The sequence below is a fragment of the Salvia splendens genome, chromosome 21 (assembly GCF_004379255.2).
Source record: "Salvia splendens isolate huo1 chromosome 21, SspV2, whole genome shotgun sequence".
Taxonomy (NCBI): Eukaryota; Viridiplantae; Streptophyta; class Magnoliopsida; order Lamiales; family Lamiaceae; genus Salvia; species Salvia splendens.
In genome coordinates, this window is record NC_056052.1 from 18,877,953 (window position 1) to 18,891,156 (window position 13,204).

The following is a 13,204-nucleotide window of genomic DNA, read 5'->3' on the forward strand; positions in this document are numbered from 1 at the left end:
ACCATTGGATTGTTGACTCAGCGGTGGTCTAAATTACTACGGGTCCAGACCCGAGCCCAAAGACCACCCAAAGACCAATTGCCAAGTCCAAGTCCAAGATCGAGCCCGAGGCCCACGACCACGGGCTCGGGCGGGCGGCGGCGGCGCGCGCGCGTGTGGGCTCTTTCACCCATCTTGGTCCACTATAATTATTAAGTAACATAAAGTCACTTAATTTAAGCACATTAAAAGATGTGTCACTTCTCCTATGTGGGATAATTAACACTAGTTAATTATTCTCTAATCTCAAACTCCAAGCTTTAATTAAAAGCTAATCATGCCCAACTTTAATCCACAATTTCTCACTCATCGGAAATCGGATTTGAGAAAATAAATATACTACATTTATCTACGTAAAATGTAGATCGATGCTATATCATTTAATTTCACAAAATTAGATGTCTCGTCACATTTATTATTTGGTCAAAATCTATTGACCGGACATATTTTATTCCATGATTTCTACAATCTCCCACATGAGTGGAAATAGCCCAATGCATATGCACGCAGACACAAGCTCAACCCTCGAGAGGTATATAAGCATAAGGATAGGTAGTTGTTGGCTTTGAACCCTGTATAGTCGACACCATCGGATACACAGACGGCTTAGTAGCGCGATGCTTTGAACTAATCTCCCACGGTGTGCACCGAGACAATGGTGTTAACGCTTAAACACCTCAACCTCATCCGTTCTCATGGTTTGTGTCCTTTGCGGCCTTGGACACCACTTTAGGTTCATAAGTGTGTTATTTGAAGCGTACTCACTTCACACTTATATAGTTGATTCATAATCGAATATCTTGCCCAACTCGGTCTCCTTGAGAACTCAATCTCGTCGAGATCCTTTAGGAGTCATTAAAAGTCATAGACTTAGCCTCACCACTAGGCAAGCTTTCCAACACTCTATTGCTCTCTAGGGAATAGATATAGTTGAGTGTTTCTCTTGAACTCTCATAGCTTAGTTGTCCATTTGAACCAAGTTCTTGGGATCTCCAGTCATCATGGTTGGGTTACCACTATGATAATTCTTTAGTTTGTGGATTTCAACCTCATTCCCTCTGGCAACTTATTCATTTGATCACGGTTTAACCCTTTGGTTAGCGGATCCGCTAGATTATCTATTGAGTTCACATAGTCAATTGTAATCACCCCTGTTGTGATCAAATATCTCACGGTGTTATGTCGTCGACGTATATGTAGAGACTTACCATTATAGAAGCCATTGTTTGCCCTTCCAATAGCCGCTTGGCTATCGCAGTGGATCAGCACTGGTGGCACCGGCGGGCGGCGGCGGCGCGCGCGCGTGTGGGCTCTTTCACCCATCTTGGTCCACTATAATTATTAAGTAACATAAAGTCACTTAATTTAAGCACATTAAAAGATGTGTCACTTCTCCTATGTGGGATAATTAACACTAGTTAATTATTCTCTAATCTCAAACTCCAAGCTTTAATTAAAAGCTAATCATGCCCAACTTTAATCCACAATTTCTCACTCATCGGAAATCGGATTTGAGAAAATAAATATACTACATTTATCTACGTAAAATGTAGATCGATGCTATATCATTTAATTTCACAAAATTAGATGTCTCGTCACATTTATTATTTGGTCAAAATCTATTGACCGGACATATTTTATTCCATGATTTCTACAATCTCCCACATGAGTGGAAATAGCCCAATGCATATGCACGCAGACACAAGCTCAACCCTCGAGAGGTATATAAGCATAAGGATAGGTAGTTGTTGGCTTTGAACCCTGTATAGTCGACACCATCGGATACACAGACGGCTTAGTAGCGCGATGCTTTGAACTAATCTCCCACGGTGTGCACCGAGACAATGGTGTTAACGCTTAAACACCTCAACCTCATCCGTTCTCATGGTTTGTGTCCTTTGCGGCCTTGGACACCACTTTAGGTTCATAAGTGTGTTATTTGAAGCGTACTCACTTCACACTTATATAGTTGATTCATAATCGAATATCTTGCCCAACTCGGTCTCCTTGAGAACTCAATCTCGTCGAGATCCTTTAGGAGTCATTAAAAGTCATAGACTTAGCCTCACCACTAGGCAAGCTTTCCAACACTCTATTGCTCTCTAGGGAATAGATATAGTTGAGTGTTTCTCTTGAACTCTCATAGCTTAGTTGTCCATTTGAACCAAGTTCTTGGGATCTCCAGTCATCATGGTTGGGTTACCACTATGATAATTCTTTAGTTTGTGGATTTCAACCTCATTCCCTCTGGCAACTTATTCATTTGATCACGGTTTAACCCTTTGGTTAGCGGATCCGCTAGATTATCTATTGAGTTCACATAGTCAATTGTAATCACCCCTGTTGTGATCAAATATCTCACGGTGTTATGTCGTCGACGTATATGTAGAGACTTACCATTATAGAAGCCATTGTTTGCCCTTCCAATAGCCGCTTGGCTATCGCAGTGGATCAGCACTGGTGGCACCGGCTTAGACCAACATGGAATATCTTCAAGGAAGTTCTTAAGCCACTCGGCTTCCTCACCAGTCTTATGTAAGGCAATGAACTCCGATTACATTGTTGATCGGGCTATACATGTCTGTTTTATGGATTTCCACAATACAACACCACCCCCAATAGTAAAGACGTATCCACTTATTGAAAGTGAGTCTCTATTGTCGGATATTCAATTTGCATCACAGTACCCTTCAAGTACCGGGGGTATCTCGAGAAGTATAGCCTATGATTTTGAGTATGTTTTAAATATGTCAAAACCCTCACAAGAGCTCTCCAATGCTCCTTGCTTGGATTACTCGTGTAACAACTCAACTTGTTCACGGCACAAGCAATGTCAGGTCGAGTGCAATTAGTCAAGTACATAATGCATCCGATGACCCATGCGTACTCTTCTTGTGCAACGGGCTCGCCTTTGTTCTTGCTCAAATGAACGTCGAGTTCAATTGGAGTCTTAACCGGCGCGCCATCATAGGCTTTGAATTTATTCAATATCTTCTTAACATAATGTGATTGTGTTGCCAGCAGGGGCGTAGCGCAGTTGGCAACGGATGGGCAGATCTTGCTGCAATAATGTGATTGTGTTAAGATGATTCCATCAGACGTTCTTAGAATCTTCATTCCAAGAATTACATCGACTAGACTCATGTCTTTCATGTCAAAGTTTCTCTTTAACATGACCGTTGTATCGTTAATTACTTGAGTGTTGCTACCCAAGATTAACATATCATCAACGTATAGACACACTATAACATGACCGTTATTAGTGCTTTTGATGTAGATACATTTGTCGCACTCGTTGATTTTAAATCCATTTGATAACATCACATTATCAAACTTCAAGTGCCATTGCAATGGCACTTGTTTCAATCCATATAGAGACTTTACGAGCTTGCATACCTTTGTCTCTTGTCCAGTACTACAAACCCTTCGGGTTGCTCCATATAAATTTCATCTTCTAGTTCACCATTTAGAAACGCGGTATTTACATCCATTTGATGAATCTCAAGATTGTGCAATGCAGCAATAACGAAAAGCACTCGGATAGATGTAATCCTTGTTACATGTGAATAGGTATCGAAGAAGTCATGTCCTTCCTTTTGTTTAAAACTCTTTACTAATAGTCGGGCTTTATACTTATCCACTGTTCCATCGGCCTTAAATTTCATTTTAAGTACCCATTTGCAACCTAGAGGTTTCGCACCTTCAGATAGATCTACCAACACCCAAGTGTGGTTTAGCAAAATTGAATCAATTTCGCTTTAAACAGCTTCTCTCCAATGTAGCCCATCTGGGCCATCGAAGGCTACTTTTATAGATGTCGGTTCTTCATCTAACATAAAAGCAATGTAGTCAGGACCAAATGTTTTTGGTGTTCTGACCCTACTACCACGTCTTAGTCTTGTAACCTTTAGATCAAGCCTTGCACGCTTGCGCGATTCAGGTTCCTCGTCCACTGATTTAGAACTAGTGGCTTCTACTTCAATTCTTGTCTCAGAATTGATTAAGACTTTTTTTTAATCAAACACCTGCCCGGTGGAGGGTTTTAGTAGGTCCCTCGTCCCATATATATCATGAAAAAACCAATTACAATCTGACATACCCAAAAGTGGAGTGTCCAAAATAATCTGAGAAGGAGTTACAAACCTCTAACTATCTCATTCCAGAAATCAGAAAAAGACAAAGCAACAAAACCATTAAGTAAAACTAAAATTAGGCATGCCAATCTGGTCTAAACGCGCTAAGGCTTTCACTCTTGCCGGGGCCAACTCCACCGTAAACTTAGTTAAACTAGTGCCATTCTTCCCCATCAAAACCAAGTGGTCCGATGCCTTGTTCCCCTCTCTCCTTATGTGTGTTATCTTCCAAAAAGTATCTCTAAGGGCCAGCCTAATTTTTGCCATTATATGTCTCGTTCTTGCCGGACCTAAACAGCCTTTCTCCATATACAACCTCAAACATTCAGCATCTGTTTCGATCCAGATATGCTGAGTATGGCGCTTTGCCATCAAGATTCCTTCCAGTAGCGCCATCACCTCCGCCTCCCATCCTGATTCAGCTTTCAAGGGGGTGCAGAAAGCCTCAACTATATTTCCGAGGTAGTCGCGAAGTAGTCCTCCCCCTCCTGCCCTGCTCGTAGATCCCTCTAGACCTCCATCCGTATTTAGTTTCAACCATGGCTGTTCCGGTGGCCTCCATTGCACTTTCTCTACTCTCTTGATTTTTTGGACGGCATGTTCCGACATCCTCCATCATTTGGACATCCATAAAATTAACCCTCGGCACACACTCCTTCCACTGGTCCGGGCCAAGATGTCCTGCTAACACCAAGTTCCTCAAGTGAGCCGTGACCCTACGACATACGTTCTCCACCCTGAAAGTCCCTATGAACACAACCATTCCTTTCTGTCCATATGTACCATAATATCAGACAGGGGATGAGATTACAGATGTGTTGCTTGTTCCTTTCACCCATATGTCTTTGCCACCACCTTAGCCTCACTTCCAGATTGTGTCCTATTCCTCCAAAAGGTGGTACTTGGGGGAACCATTTCGCAAAGTGACTCCAAATCTCCCATGTTGCTTTCCCATTCACAAACAAATGCAGCCTTGATTCAGTGTCTGGTTTTCCACAACAACGACACTTAGATGCCAAAGCCACTCCTCTCCATTGCACATTCTCGTCCACAGGGATCCGATTTGCCATAAGTCTCCATAGGAACACAGAAATCGTAGGATTGATCCCTTTGTCCCATATGATTTTGTAAATATCCATTTCTTCACCTCTCAAACGAACTTCCTCCCAAGCCGAAGCAACTGTAAAATTACCATGCGGTGTCAGATTCCATCGAGCTATATCCTTTTCGCCAGTATCAATAGGCACGGATCTGATGTCTTCCCAAACCTCCCCAGGAACTCCCCACTCCTGTAAAAGGCCGGTAACAAAGTCCTCATTCCAGCTTGTGTCCGTCCAGAGATCCTCCACCCAGATGAATTCTAGAGTACTCTCTTTCAAACAGAGATCCATCAGCGGCTGGTCTTTTACCCATATATCTTCCCAGAAATTTAACCTCCCCGTTCCCAACAGCCAGCTAATTTTCTTCTGACATTTCAGCCCTGCTTTATACATTCTCCTCCAGGTTGGGCTGAACCTACCAGATCGATAAATGAGGGTCGAAGCTGATCTTGTCCAGTATTTTCTATGCATATATTCTGCCCATAAAGAGTTCCTCTCCCGAAATCTCCACCAAAGTTTAAAACTAAAAGCCTTCACTGTATCTATCATCCGTCGCAGTCCCAATCCTCCTTCTGATGTCGGCCTACACACGTCCATCCATTTAATCCAATGTGTTTTGGAGGAGGTGTTGCAGGATCCCCAAAAGAATCTAGCCAAGACTTGTTCCACCATTTTGAGAGCTCCTTTTGTAGGCTCAAGAACCTGAAAAATATGTATGGGAATTGCCCCAAGGATGCTCTTTATCAGTGTTAATCTCCCCCCAAAGGATAGTTGTCTATGACTCCAGCTATTGATCTTTTCAGAGATTTTGTCCTTGATGAATAAGTACAAGTTTGTTTTGTTTCGACCTCGGAAGATAGGGACTCCCAGGTACGTACTCGGCAAATGACCTTGTTCAAAGCCTCCAACCGATTTAACACCTGCTGGCCATCCATCATACTTCTTGTCTATATAGAAACAGCTCTTCCCCTCATTTATTAGTTGACCTGAGACCTCCATGTAGTGCTTGAGGCAGGCCTTGAGTTTCCTAACTGATGATGCCCTTCTTGCTTGTGTAAAAATCAAAATATCATCTGCATACGCAAGGTGGGACACTCTCATTGTATATCTGGCAGTGCAGAACCTCATCTCCTTTCTTCCAAGAATGAGGCGATCCAAAAGCCGGGACAGATAGTCAGCTGCAAGAATAAACAAGGAGGGTGAAAGCGGATCCCCTTGCCGTAGTCCTCTTGAGGATTTAAAGAAACCAGATGGTGATCCATTGATGAGGATCGAGAACCAACATGAGTTGGCACACCTCTCAATCGTATCCAGCCACATATTCGAAAAGCCCATTTTTTCCATTACTTTAAGTAGGAAGGGCCACTGAACCCGGTCGTATGCTTTCGCCATATCTAGCTTAATAGCTAGATTAGGAGAGGGGTTACATTTCCAAATCTCATGAAATATTTCTTTTGCCAAAAGCACATTATCACTCAGTAAACGTCCCTTGACAAATCCACTTTGATTAGGAGCAGTTACCATTGGTAACAACGGAGCCATTCTTGTTGCAATAAGCTTGGAAATGATCTTGTTCGATACGTTGCACAGGCTTATAGGTCTATATTCTGCCCAAGTTGTAGGATTTCTTTTCTTAGGAATCAAGATGATCATTGTTGTTGCAATTCCCCTTGGCATCTGTGATCCCCGGAAGAAGTCCTGCACTGCCTCCAAAACATCCATGCACACCACCTTCCAGCAACTTTGGAAGAACAGAGAAGAGTACCCGTCTGGTCCTGACACACTCTCCGGATTGATACTAAAGACCACCTCCCTAACCTCCTTCTCCAAAGGCATTCTCTCTAAATCAACCATGTTAAAACCACTAGGCAGGGAATCCAAAATATCCAGGTCCGGTTCAAGTATGGCATTAACATCAGAAGTTAATAGTTTCTGGAAGAAGTTGACAGCGGAATTCCTAACATCTTCATCTTCTGTCAAGGTTTGCCCCTCCTCCTCTATGGCATGTATTCTTGATTTGGTTCTTTTATGCTTAACCCATCCCTGGAAAAATTTGGTATTCCTCTTTCCCTCCACTGACCACCTTATTGCAGCCTTTTGTTTCCAGTAATCATCCTCCATCTTTATTCTTAGAGCATATTCAGCAGCCTTCTTGTTCATATATTCTCTATTTGCTGGAGTCTGATTTCCTTCAACAATCATAGCCACTTCCTTTGCTTCTTCTTCGGCTTACTTTATCTTCTCAAAAATATTGCCAAACACATTTTTGTTCCACATTCTCAGGCATTTCTTAAGTCTGCTCAGTTTGATTTGTAGATTCACCATTCCCCTTGCACCCGTAGATACTTTCCAATCTTTCTCCACCTCCTCTATAAAAGCCTCATGCCTAACCCACATGTTTTGGAACCTGAAAGATGGCCGTACTCGGGGGCCTGGGTTTTGGCATTGTATAAATAAGGGACTGTGATCAGACATCACCCTAGGTAGGTTGGTGACTCTTGTTGCCGAAAATAAATCCAGCCATCCTTCACCTATTAAACCCATATCCAATCTTTCAAATGTCTTACCTCTTGACCAAGTAAATTTTGAACCATCAGCTCCAAGGTCAAGAAGCTGACATTCGTTAATTACATCAGTAAAGTCCATCATTTCCCCTGTTCTGTTTAAGTTTGATCCCTGCCTTTCCTCCTCCGTGACAAAAGTATTGAAATCTCCCCCAACTAACCAAGGTACTCCCTCCATTCTAGCAGCAATCTCCTTTAATTTATCCCAGAGTGGTAGTCTCCCAGCTCTAGAACATTTCCCATACACTATTGACATATGGAATGGTGTTGGGTGCTCCAAAGTGGAAAAACGACCATGTAACACTTGCTCCGGGATATCCCATTCATCCACCTCTACTCCATTTTCTACAAAAATCCAGATTTGTTCATTTTCATTACACCCCTTATATTGCAACCCAAACCTCCTGCTGAAATATTCAGGTTTCGGTTTTATCATTGGCTCAAGATTGCCGAAATTGAGGCCGCTGATTGTACCTTCTCCCTCCCCCTCTTCCCCGACCAAAGAATAAAGAACTTCCAGCGCCCCTACCTCTACTTCCCCCTTGTCTCCCTTTCCTGTACTCAACCATATGGAAACCATCATCATCCATCTCACTTGCATTATCCACAAAAGAGTTTAAAACTTCTGGCTTCCAATGGCTCCCTTCCCCCATCCCCTCCCCGTTTCCCTTTATCTTATCAACATTCCCATGCAGCACTACCCCTTCCCTCTGCCTCTCCTTCCCCTCTTTCTGTTCCCCCCCTTATGTGTTCCCACCATCCATCTTGGTATCCTTCATCCCCCATTTTGTTCTCCTTGTTGCCATCTGGTTCGGGGTCTATTATAGTCTCTCTTTACCGGCTTCTCCTTCTGTCCATTAGCATAACATGCCTCTGTATCATGCCCCACATGTCTGCACTCATGGCAATACTTTGGAATTCTATCCCATTTAACCTTTTGCTGAACTTCCCTTCCTTGAATATCAATAATAATCTCCTCTGGTGGCGATCTAGAAATGTCAATTTCAACACAAAGTCTTGCAAATGACAATCTCTTTTGTGAGATTGTCGCATGATCCACTTGAATTGGCATCCCCAGCAAGCCCCCTATAGCAAATAAGGCTGACTTCTCATATAAATGAATTGGAAGCCCCACCAAGTTACACCATATTGCCGCAATTGGGGATTCAAAGAAAGGATCGAAATCTGGCGTCCACTTGAAAACTCTCATTGGATGTCTGTCTATGAACCACACTGGCATGCCATTCGGACCATTTAGCATTCTAGCATAATCATATATCATCTTAAACTGGATTAATACATGTTTCGCATTGATATAGCTCCAGCTATATTCCCCCAGAAATCTCAATCCTTGTGGTGCCTTTTGGATGTGTTGTGAGGCTAGAATCGAGTGTGAGAATTTACCCACCACTGCACATCCAAGTTTCTCGGCAAGAAAGGATCTGTCCGAACCTGAGAAATAAATGGCTGGCTCTTTCCCCCACCGTTCCTATACGTTTAATCTTATCTGGTTCAAAGATAACTGGGTCCTCATTTCCTGCCCTCAGAATGCTTGCTATTGATTGTTTCACCCCTTTACCAAATTTCCCTGCTGTTCCTCCCGAGGTATTTGATTGTTGTCGTCTCCCAGGCTCCTTCTCAGATCACGGTTTTTTGAAGTCTCAGCTCCGTCCATCTGGTTGTTCTTATCCTCCCCCTTCTTCCCCTGTAAGTCTTCTCTGCCCTTTCCTTTTTTACTAACTCCTTCCTTCAAAGGAGGAAAGTCTTTATCTGAGAACTTCCCTCCCGGGGGAAACTCCAACTGCATTACCTCCTCATTGTTTGCCCACTTTGTACCTTCCGTCCCCTTTCTGACTTCTGGCCAGGTCCTCATTGTTCCCCCCATCTCTCCCTTCTTCAAAAACTCCATATTCTGGAGTGGCTGAGCTTCATAAAGGTCCAAAACAATGTCTGACTCTTGTATTACATCGCCTATTTCATCCACCACCTGTTCTGCCATTGTCCCTTCAACCTCGCGACTTCCTTCTTCCCCACAGCTTCGTAGATCAAGAGCCATCTCCCCTCGACCTTGTGTCTCAGTCAAAATATCAAGCACATTGTCTGCAAGTTTCTCAAAACTCACCCCCTCGCTAACATCCTTATCCATCCCTCCTTCGATATCTCCAGTATCCCCATCACTAACATCTCCCTCTTCTTCCAAACCTTCCACCTCAGCCTCCTTAACCCCCGAAATGGTTGTCAAAATTGGGCCATGTCCTGCATTCCCCTTTCTTCCCCTGTTAGATTTCATCTCCATCTCATCCAAACCCTTCCTCCCCGAATGTCGCAACTCTCTACCCCGCAAGCCACTCCTTCACATTTCTGCCATTCTCATCATCGGTGATTTTGGCCCTGACTTCCTAAGGCGACCCCGAGCAAACGGAGCTTTCGGGGGGTTTTGTTCCTACTGTAATAGTCGATATTTCAGACTTGTGAACAACAAATCGATATGCACTACTATTAAGTGCATATCCAATGAAGATGCAATCAACTGTTTTAGGTCCGATTGTAACTTTTTTGGGCGGAGGAACCATCACCTTTGCCAAACACCCCCACACTTTGAGGTATTTGTAGGATGGCTTCCTTCCATTCCACAACTCATAAGGAGTAACATCTTTTCCTTTGAGAGAGATTTTATTCAAGATATAGTTGGCTGCCAAAACAGCTTCCCCCCACATGTTATGTGGTAATCCTGAAGTCAGAAGCAGTGCATTCATCATCTCTTTCAGAGTTTGATTTTTGCGTTCTGCAACACCATTAGATTGTGGTGAATAAGGAGCAGTTGTTTGATGAATTATACCACTTGCGTTGCATAACTCCTCAAACGGGGCTACATATTCGCCTCCTCTATCTCCTCGAATCGTTTTGATTTTACAACCAAGTTGATTCTCAACTTCGTTCTTATAATTTTTTAACGCTTCTATTGCTTCATCTTTACTTTTTAAAAGATAAATGTAACAATACCTTGTGCAGTCATCTATGAAAGCGATAAAGTACTTTTTACCACCTCTAGTTTGCACCATCTTTAAATCACATATGTCCGTGTGAATTAATTCAAGGGGTTTTGTGCTTCGTTCAACCGAGTGAAACGGCAACTTAGTCATTTTTGCTTTAAGACAAATTTCACATTTATCTTGGGTATCCACTTCATTAGCCTTTAGTAAATCTAAATTCACTAATCTTTTAATGGCTTTTGAATTTACGTGTCTCAATCTACAATGCCACAAATTTGAACACTCAGTCAAGTAAGAGGAAGTAGATGCTTTATTATTATTCGCCAACGGCTTTGCAACACTGCGAGTTGCTACACTAAGCTTGAAAAGTCCATCGGTTACATAACCTTTTCTGAGTGACTTTCCAAACTTGTACAATGCAAACCTATCAGACTCAAATACAAGTTTAAACCCCTTATTAACTAGTATTGATCCTGACACTAGGTTCTTGCGGATGTCCGGGACATGCAGTACATCCTTCAAAGTGATAGTGACGCCAGACGTCATCATGAGAATCACGTTGCCAATGCCGAGAACTTCGGACGATGCTTGATTCCCCATGTTGATCTTCCTTCCTTCAACCGTAGTGTAGGAGGCAAACTTGCTCCTATCTGAGCAGACATGAGCAGTAACGCCGGTGTCGATGAATCAACCACTCTTGTTATCAACAAGGTTAACTTCTTCAGTGACCACAACAATGAGGTCGTTTTCATCCCAGTCTTTGAACTCCTTCTCAACGACGTTGGCCGCCGGCTTCTTCTTCTTGCTGCGGCAATCCTTGGTAAAGTGGCCAGTTTTGCCACACTTGAAACATTCACCTTCAAATTTCTTTGCAGACTGCTTTCCCTTCCCTTTATCCTTTTGACTTAGGCGAGGGCGTTTGTTGGAGGGACCACCCCGCTCCAACAGATTGGCTTTGGCTTCAAGTGGGCTAAAGCCCTTGGCCTTTTGGTCACTTTTGCGCACATCAGCCTCAATGCGCAATTTCACGATCAAGTCTTCAAGGGTCATCTGCTTTCGCTTGTGTTTGAGATAGCTCTTGAAGTCCTTCCAACTAGGAGGAAGTTTGTCGATGATCGTGCACCTTAAGAATTTGTCGGGCAAGGTCATCCCTTCAGCCACTAGTGCGTGGATGATCATTTGGAGCTCTTGAACTTGCTCCACGATGGGTCGAGAGTCGACCATCTTGTAGTCCATAAATTTGGATGCTACAACTTGTTCAGTACCTACAGCATTATCTATGTTATACTTTCTTTCTAGGCTTTCCCACATCTCTTTTGATGTGGTTACAACGGAGTATACATTGTACAAACTATCATCTAAAGCACATAGAATGATTTTTTTACAAAGATAATCTCCTTTTCTCCAAGCTTCATAGTCCGCCATGACTTCGAGCCTGATCTCTTGATCGCTTGGCGCGGGTGGCTCGTTTTCCGTGAGGAAGTTGGCGACGCCCAATGTTGTCAAGTAGAACAACATCTTTTGGTACTACCTTTTGAAGTCAGATCCTCCAAACTTTGGTGACTTCTCGGAAGGTGGCATCATTCTTGGTGCCAAAGGTGCCACACTTGGTCCACGGAAGGAACCAATTCCGTTGCCCCCCGAAGGAGCCAACAACGTGGTTGGGCATAGTGCCCCCACCATTCATGTTGGGCATAGAGCCCGCCATGGTAGTACCAGCCCCGAAGGGACTAGCACCCGCGTGAGACCCGAAGGCCCCAACATTCGTGTGAGACCTGAAGGCCCTAGCACTCGATCCATTAAAGGATCCGAATGAACCACTAAAAGTGGAACCAACCGATCCACTCGAGGTGGATCCACCAGTGGGCCCAAGGGGGTTAACAAACTCCTAAGGCGATGTTGATGAAGATGGATAGCGCCCGGCAGTGGGCATCATTGAGGGAATCGACGAAGTGTTGACAGGTCCAGTGGTCGCCATGGTGGAGGAAATGGCGGCGGCGGTGGTGGCAGCAGCGATGTTGGATTCAGTCGACATCTCCAGCATAGGTGTTAAAAGTTTCGAAAGTGTTAAGTTCAGTTTATAGTCCAAATTCCTCCAAATGCAAGGTATCTCGTCTTGCGATTGTTGGTTTTTGGGATTACAAGAGATACAACCGGGCGTAATACAACCCAAAAGAAGGACTACAAAAGGGGAAACTGAAATGAAATTACAATTGAGAAATTCGAAACAGTAACCGTGAACAGTGGTTTAGCCGAGTCGAGGAGGCCTCTTCCCGCAAGACGAGATACGCCCCGGTAGTGCTCTCGGTTTGACGTGTCGTCCCCAAAGATAAAACTGCTACGTCTCTGGTGAAGCAGCACCGCAATCAACAGAG